This window comes from Thalia democratica, chromosome 1 (genome assembly GCF_965202585.1).
Source record: "Thalia democratica chromosome 1, ktThaDemo2.hap1.1, whole genome shotgun sequence".
Classification (NCBI taxonomy): domain Eukaryota; kingdom Metazoa; phylum Chordata; class Thaliacea; order Salpida; family Salpidae; genus Thalia; species Thalia democratica.
The window spans coordinates 84,291,106-84,297,105 of record NC_139165.1 but is presented as its reverse complement, the minus strand read 5'-3'; positions in this window follow the sequence as shown (position 1 = coordinate 84,297,105).

Sequence of the window (6,000 nt, the reverse complement as noted above, 5' to 3'; positions counted from 1 at the left end):
CGGTATTTGATTACCAAATAGTTAACTCAATTGTTTTTTTTATGTCTAACCAATTTAATTTAATGTACTTAAGTACCTAAACTATAATCTTTATATGATTAACTTCTCAAACTTTTAATATCGAATTTAAAAAAAATATCCATATGCTGTCATTATAAACATATCATGTTGTTTAGGAAATAAGATAAAGTTATCAAAAGACAAAATATTCATAACTGTTCTTATTATTTTAATTTTTTATAACCAGCTTCGCAAACTATAATGGCTTGATATCTATTCGCTTGTTTAAAAGATACTAAAATAAAATAAAGCGAACAAAAAAGCGTAAAATATATTAATAGTAGAAATTAAAAAATAAGATTGTTTTTATGAATAACGTTTAAAAAAGTCAGCGATCACCAGTTTTAATTTATACAACTTAAATTTCATTAACCTTATCATGCAATCGAACAGTAAACTACTGTTTAAAAACTTTTTTAAAAAGAATTTAAACTAACACTTAAAATAACATATTCACAAGTCGTATCAAAATAAAATATGTCATTGTTCGACAAGTTAAAAAATTTCTTATGCATAAAGGTTTTTTTTTTATTTTTCATCAAAGTCCGGCCGGATCATTTACAGTTCGATATTTTTATTATTAATAGATTATAACTTATAATACAGGTAAGAAAACTTATCTAGTTGATAGACCATATTAAACTGAGAACTGTTTTACGGGCTGATTATTTAAAAAGATAAACTTCCGCGGGCCGAGTCATATATTAGAAATTGCCTTTTAAACGTTTTTTATACGTTTATACGCAAAATTTTCTGAGACAACCTTATAATATTTTACATATTTGTACAACAACACTTTTATTAACAGTTCTGCTATTTTTACAACTTGTGTACAAAATAATTTGCCTAGCCAAAATTCCTTTTGATTCACTTTTTTTAAGCTTACTTATGTTTTCAATCTAGTGTTGTTTCGATCCAAGCTTAATTTGAAAGTATGTTTGGTGTACAAAAAAAAGAATCGTAAAGGTTAATTATATATAAAATATAAAGTTAAAATGAGCTAAATCATTTTAATTTATTAAAAAGGTAATCGATAACCCTAATCATTTATCACGAATAAACAAGACTCAAAAAAAAAAACGTAAAAACAAAAATCTGGTCTAATTCATAGTACTAAAAATTTTGTTTTTAAATTCCTAAAAATTACAACTAAAGTTCTACATGTAGTAAAACAACTAAAAACACACACAATTTTTATTGTTTTTTCTTCATATACTTGCTGCCGCTTCCACTACTTGTGTCCAACTGATTTCTTTTCCTTTTAGTTGTTGTGCTTTTTGGTAAGACTTTTGAAGCGTCTTTCCTTTTAGCAAGTTGATAGACCATGAACAAGTATTCAGCTATTTCTAAAGCTGTTTTGTTTGGTAGATGTTTCTTCAAAAAAGAAATTTTATCAATTTTCTCGTCGGTTTTTGCGGTCTTGACCTTGAGGTAACGTCGATAAAGTTTGTAAAAGTTTTTAAGTCCCAAATTGAAACTTTTAACTTCATCCCTACTCCATCTCCTCTTCACTTCTTCTACGTCTTTATGTGCTTTTTTGCTTTCATCGATTTGCAAACGTTCTTCAAAAACTTTTTCATTATAACGTTTTTCGGGCCTTGCATTTAAAAGGTCAGGAAGCTTTGCAACATTGTCATGAATAGGTTTTGGAATTTCAGGTGGGTTGTAATCAAAAAAGTTTAAGCTGGTTACGACAGCACTAGCAGTACTGAGATTCGCAATTTCAATTTTATTTATTCTTTCTTTTAACGAGTCCTTTGGAGTAGTTTGATCCGAACCTTTAAAAATGAATTTGTTTTAATTTTTAAATATAGTTCTTTTTCGTTTTGTAAATTTTCCTTAAATTCTAAGTAGATAATATTTTACTTGTAACTAGTAGATAGGAAGTTTATTCAAGGAATATTGAAAAACTTTTAACATTCAAAAATAAGATCCAAAACTCACTAGGTGTCGGTGACAAGCCACTTGTTGTTGAACCATTACAATGCTTTTCAGGCCTTTTATTCAAAAGATCAGGGATTTTTGCACTATTTTGAAGTTCATGAGTTGAAGGTAAATTTACATTAAATTGATTGTTGTCACTTTTAACACTTTTTGTTGTTCTAAGCCCAGTTTGTCTACACTCCAATTTAGTCTTGTTTTCTTCCAACATTTTCGTTTTGGTTTTTTTTAAACCTTTAAAAATGCATTAGCTTATTGTGAAAAATAAGTATATATTTTGATTTGGGTTTAAGTTTGATACGTTTGCTTTAATTTTAATTAAGTAACCTTTTTCAACAACTGATACAAAATGAAGACTGCAATAAAAATAATTGTAATGAAAATAACAATAAAGTTTTAAACTCACTAAATGACGATGTAGATCTGGTTCGCATTTAACTTTGTTCACGATTCGTTTTTTTACTTAGAAACAAATCTTTATTACAATATCTACTCAAAATAAAAAGTTTTTTAAATGCAGTGACACAAATATAATAGAAAACAATGTATGTAAAGTATATTTTACAAATACATCTAATATTTACAATTATATATAAGTTTATCTAAAAATAAGGTTTGTTTATACCGATTCGATTATCAGACCACAAGGTTTCAGTAGACTGAGACCAGGGTTTATTTCTATAAATTATTTGAATGTTTTTATGATTTTATTTCTTTTCTAGTTCTACAATGTGAATTAGGTTGCATCTGTTGCCCTTAAAAACGAAAATTTTAAAGTTGCTTAGCTTTTTTTTGTATGTGGCAAAACACATAAACAAAGAGCACAAAAAAATTAGCTTCCTAGCTATAAAACTGTTAGAGCAGAACACTTTTGAAAAATTTACTTTATACCAGTATATTTGAAAATTTTGTAACCAGTGGATGTAGATTAAGTATTAAACTTATATGGTTGTAATATATTTACTAACTATACTTTTTACCATAATAAAAAAATAATAACATTAACTTAACTGAATGATACTTAATGCTAAATGACAACTTAACTAGACATGGCATGAACAAACATGTTTTGTACAAAAGAACACTTGCTAACACTGACAAATAAAGAACTTTAAAAACACTTTAATAGTGGTCAAAAATTTTACACAAGAATAAAATTTAATTTAAGTTTACTATAAGACTGTATAATTAGATTAAACTAAATATTTGGAACTAAAATTAGAAATTGAAGTACAAGTAATAAACATTATTCAAAAAAGAATGTTACAATAAACAGTTGAATAACAAATAAATTTAGTTCGGGAATTATATCCTGAAAGTTTTGATTAGAACATCACTGCAATCACACTGTGGCTGGTTTATATGCTTATCTTAAAATATAAACTTGCTTTAGATCAACTTGCTTTCTGGTTGACTGATTTTATAATATTTGATGTTCTGCAGTGAAACTGATATTTTATTCTTCTTTCTTTTTGCTAGGAGAATGGTGATAAAAGGTAATTTTTATAGTCAAATAGTTCAACTTCTTTTAGTTAATTAAAGTTACAGCAATAAAATTTATAAAAATTATAAAACAAACAAAATATCAAAAATGTCTTAAAACTAATCAAATAGAAAACAACTAAGTAGAATGCAATGAGAAAACAAACTGGTTTCAAAAAATGGTTCCAGAGCTCCTACATAAAAAAAAAATTAATAGCACTTAAAGTTCTCTATAACTGGTGAATATTTAAATGGTGCGTAGCTTGTTGTCATTTTAAACGGTGTTTAGTTTTTATTCATGAATGTTGTATAGCCTGTTTTTATTACTAATGATACGTAGCTTATTTTCATCAATATCTGTACTGTTAAACTGTTTGCTGAAAGATTGGTTATTTTCACTAACACGGACCTAATGTAAGGGTAAGGTTTTGCTACTCTCAATTTATTGGTACTGCTCATCATAATCAAATCCTGCCTTATCTACTAATTACCTTGTAATTACTTTAAGCTATTTAAGCTTACTTTATATAAATCAGTCAAGACAGTTTTAACAATGTATTTTTTATACGTAACCACAATACAAATTTATAAAAACTCTTCTTCAAAAATATCAGTTACTTTTATAAATTTAATAGAAATAAATAAAACTTAAAAATAGTATATCTGAGTTATCCTGAAATTTGCGAATACTATTCTAAATATGCTTAGTGTGTTAAAACCCTTTACTGTAGTGTTACAGGAACTAACAAACTTAAAATAAATTAACTTGTTTTTTGCTGTAGCCATTTTTGTTAGCATATTTTCGTAGGTCCTTTTTCAAGAAACCATTATCACTTCACTCTACTCTTTCACATTTTAATAGATCAATTTTGAGGAAACGGGTCAAAACTGCACGAAGACAAAATTGCACGAGGGGAATTAATAGCACGAAGATACTTTTGCTCGAAGATAAAATTACTCGAGAGGAAAAATTTCTAAGAAGATAGTTTTGCACCGAGGGTCAATTTTGCAGAATTACAGTTTTGCACAGAGAGTCATTTTTGCACGAGAGTAAAAAAATCAGAAAAAAGAAGAAGATAAACTAATAAAAAAACAAAAAAAAAGTTACTGACCGAGGGTAGGGGTTAGGGGCAACAGTGATAGTAAAAATAATGATGGAAAAGTAACTAAAAAAATATTTATTAACAAACAATAAAAATGAACACATTGAATAAATTTATTACAATGAAGGAAAAAAAGTTACCGATCGATGATAAGGGTAACAATGATAGTATAAAACAATAAAAAATTAGATTATATCCAATAAAAAGTTATAATATAAAATTTAGAAAAAAAGAAATAAATAAAAGTTAAACCCATGCAAAAAAATTCAACCTTGAAAAGTATTTTAATGAAAAATAATACCCTTCGTGCAATATTGTTCGTCCGTGCAAATTTGACACTTTCCCCAAATTTGAGCCTTTTTGTTTAAATTGACTAACAACAAAATAAAATGCTTTTACACTGCACACAGGAATTTTGAAACTTTTTACTATACAAATACCTAACTTTCTTAATAATCTTTTTAGATACAATATTCTAAATTTAGGTGAAACTACTTCTGACTCGAATTACTTGCTCGAGGAAAAGTGGACAGTTGATGTGAAATATCTTACCAAAAAAAACATATTTAGTGTATCTATTTCCCCTCTGGTAATTACCCTAAGTTGTATTATAACTTTAGTTTCATATCTAAACTAATTGCCAATTAATTAGTAATAATAATAATCTCTTAGGTACTATAAGGTTGAGTTTGGCGGAAAATAATTTAGAATTTCAAAAGTGTATAGTTTATATTGAACCTTAATTATCAACAAGCAAATATTTTGTACTGTTTACAACAATAAATTAGAAATGTAACATATTAGTCTTTTGTGATGATTGGTTTTTAAACAAAAATCAACCAGAGGTATGGTGACAGATGAAATATTATTACTGAAATAATAACTTTACTTAAATTCAATTATCTTGTCTTAATTTCATAAACTGTCTGAACATAAGCAAGTTTTTATGACGATTCTAATTTTTTTGAAAGTTTTAAAATAATTCTTTTAGTTGTGATAAATTTATTAGCCTTTAATTTTCTGTTTGCAAAACAAAGGTCAATTAAGTATCTAGTGTAACAATTATTGATAGTTACAAAAGTAATTAATTACCTGTTAAGGGCATAATGGGGAGTTAATCACGTTTTTCACAATTTACTCTTAGTTTTTTGAGTTTTAACTAAGCTAAAATTTTTAAAGATATTTAAAACTCAAAATAATTTTTGAGATAGAACCAGTCTGTTTTTTATTGTTAAAATTATTTCATAAAGTTTATATATTTTCATTATATTAAATTTCTTACAAAAAGATTTTTTAAACATTCCAAGGAATATTTTCTAAAAGTTTGAGGTACTTAAAATGTAGGAGAAGATAGATTTTATGTGAAATATTCTTGTTGCTGTTTTAGTTTGTGCCTCCCTTAAGGAACCTTTTG